Below are 3,249 nucleotides of genomic sequence, written 5' to 3' on the forward strand. Positions count from 1 at the left end.
AAATATAATTATATAAATTTTATGGTTGTATGCCAACAATTGTCTCATTAGAACTCATTTTTATCTCCCGACGTCTGAGTCTGAGACAAAGTTGATACTTAAATTAGACAACGGAGAATGCTATTAAATCTTCTAAACGATAAGAGAATAACCTCTGAGCAACCAAAATGTCCTCTGGGGATGAACACATCATTATCAGTGTCATCACTGCACTTCTACAGTGTAGCTCTCTTTGCCGCTATAGCACCAATAGGGGGCAGTGGTGGTCTTTACTCATTAAAAAAAATAGCGATGGTGAGATGAGATCTACCTTGCCCTACAGTATGTTAAGCACAAAGACTGCTGTTTTGTTTGCCTTTTATCAACATGTTTTTTTCAGTAGCCCTCAGTGGACTAACTAGACACCTTTTAAGTGTCAACATGCATTACATTACAGAAGAACCATTGTCCATCGTTTGTCTACTGGCTCTGTAAGGCGCACACGGTGGTACATAGTCTGTGGAAAAGGAGTCAGCGCTTTCTAAATCATTGTTAACGTTTTTACGAACAGGTGTGACTCTCAAATAGCCTCGTTCATACAGATGCTGAAAAAACAACAGAAACCATCACAGAAATTCTCATCGTTTTCATTAATATACCACTATGAACCTTTGGCTTTTCCATTAAAAAAATACAAAATTGTTTTTTTGTAGTGTGTTTTAGTCATTTGTCCAATATAGGATTATTCTGACAGATGACGTAGGCTACTCCAACAATAGAATCCATCATTAGTTTCCATTAAAGCAAATATACAATTCTGATGATAACCATTAATCCATGTTTTTTTAGGGCAGGGTTGCATTTTTTCACAGGAATGTCGTTAGACTGTACTGGCTGTAAGAACCCAAGACAACCTAATTTCACTTATACATTTGTCCATCCCAACCTGACGACAGTTAATGGTTTGCTTCTAGAAGTAAGAGCTCTGTCTCGAGACACGACTCGATCTCTGAACTTGATCAAATGAGGTAAATTGGAGGAAGATAGCTCTTACCGAATATACGTTTTTTAGAGCAGCAGGCTAAATCGCCGTTGCGTTAATTTATTGTCATACTCCAAACGGTCTGCGCTGCGCACTAGCGTCACATAAGGTCTCATTGCGCAATAATCTTGAGATAGCGCGAACGCCAGCGTTCTTTACTTGTGAAAGCATACATTTGATTCAATTCAAACCATTCAATAAATTAGTATAATCGATGCGCATTTTCATATTTTAGTTATTAGATATGTTTTCAGAAAAGAGTCTAACAATAGTAATGGAAGCAGTTTCAGTGGAGTTTGGTGTCTAACTTTAAATCTAAAACCATTGGATGATACACAGCTCATGTCTTCCATTCTGTCAGTTAACGTTACCTCACTAAACATCAAAGACACACGCACAGACTAGACTGCATGTGTGTTCGCTTTCATTCTGTTTGTATAGAATAGTTACTAATGGCAAATAAACCTACCCATAGGTTAAAGATTTTCATACAACTGACACAACATTGCAATCCTAAATGATTATTTTGTTACCCATCTTTGTCTTAGATGGTTAACAAAAGTGCTCTTCACCTTTAATTGCTTGATAACATGTGGCGTCATGGAATGATTTTGAAAGGACAGGGTGTCCCACTTTCCCTTTGCAATATCAACGGAACCTGAGAATGTAAAGGCCAGTCATTTATAACTGAAGGAGTGCCAGTTTAAATCCCTAACAGTGTCATCCTCAGTGATTTAACACATTTTTCTTAGGACCATTGATATCAGAGATGACATTCACCTTTACTGAGAGTAATTAAAGTACCAGAAAGTGCTGTCTTATTTTTTATGCTCGGTAAAGAAGTGCAGCTCTTGTTTAATTGCATTTTCTTGTGTATTTTCTTCAAAACCGCAACATATGGAGATACAAGGTTTTAGAAGGACAGCGACGATATACAGTATGAGCCAACTCTTCATGAATAGTTAGTTTTTTAATTAAATCTGCAAGAATTGGCATGTATGAAGTTCAGCTGCTAGACACATTTAGACACATTAAAGTCCCAGTGAAATAAAAAATTACAATGCCTATTTTTCCATGAAATATTGCAGTGTTTATTGTAAATAGTGTATCAATGTGGGTCATTCTCATTTAAAAATTTGTCTGCCCTCATAATCTTTAGTTAAAATCTTAAAATCCACTTCCTTCCTGTAATGACTTTACATTTTAAATAACATGTTAGACGGCTTGGGCAGAGCATCCTCTAACTCCTCCCCTTCAACTGTCAATCTGCAGCCACACCCCCTATTTCTCACTCGAAAATGCGTCAAAATATGGAAGTAAAAATGATTGCATCTTCCAGTTCACAGGGATTTTAAGATCCCTCACTTTTAGGAAGGTGATTGTAGCCTCATAGGTCCTTTTTAGACCTGGGAAAAAAATCAATCTTGGATGATACGATCTCAAGTTGGAAGTGCTAAATACAGGTACAAACGGGATATAGAGCTCAAGCGACTGTTCATTTGTAATCACTTGAGACAGGTGTTAACAGCAGGTCCTAGCAATGGCATAGATTCTGAAAAATGCTGTTTAAGATGTTATACGGTGTCCATCTTAACTTGTTCAAGCATGTAGAATTGCCCAGAATGAGCGGTGTGTGTGAACAACTGGGAGATAAAGACTTGTCCACTCAGTTCTCATCTAACCCAAGTCATAGTCCATTGCAGGCGGGATGTGCCTGCAGATCACCCATCCACCCCAACATGTCACACAGTCTTCAGGCTCTTTTCACTAGGAATATTTTCGCCCATTTGTAGCTTTCACACCTTTGACCAAACACAAATGCTTTATTATGCATCTTTCTTCAAAGAGTGACAAAACCAACAGTAGAGGCTGAACAGAAGTGTATCATACTAATGGATTTGCATGCTCGCAGAAGTTATATTTGGTTTCAGTGTGGTAGGGCTAATATTGGAAAAGCGACAGTCATGTTCATGAATCAGACTGATTGCTGGGACGTCAGCTGAAACGGGGTGTGGGGCAGATATGACACTTTCATGGCTCTGACAGATGGGAAGTGATTTAGAGTTGGTGGCTCGCTCAGGATAGGTTAATTAGACTGATAAGCAAAAATGTGTTGGATTTGGCACGGTGACTCTGGTAGTTTGATACTGCCATCTTTAAGTCATCATATGTCTTTCCCTCTGCCTTGGATTATTTAGTCAAGTTCGTATGGCATTTAATCAGCATGT

The sequence above is a fragment of the Triplophysa dalaica genome, chromosome 4, assembly GCF_015846415.1.
Source record: "Triplophysa dalaica isolate WHDGS20190420 chromosome 4, ASM1584641v1, whole genome shotgun sequence".
Lineage (NCBI taxonomy): Eukaryota > Metazoa > Chordata > Actinopteri > Cypriniformes > Nemacheilidae > Triplophysa > Triplophysa dalaica.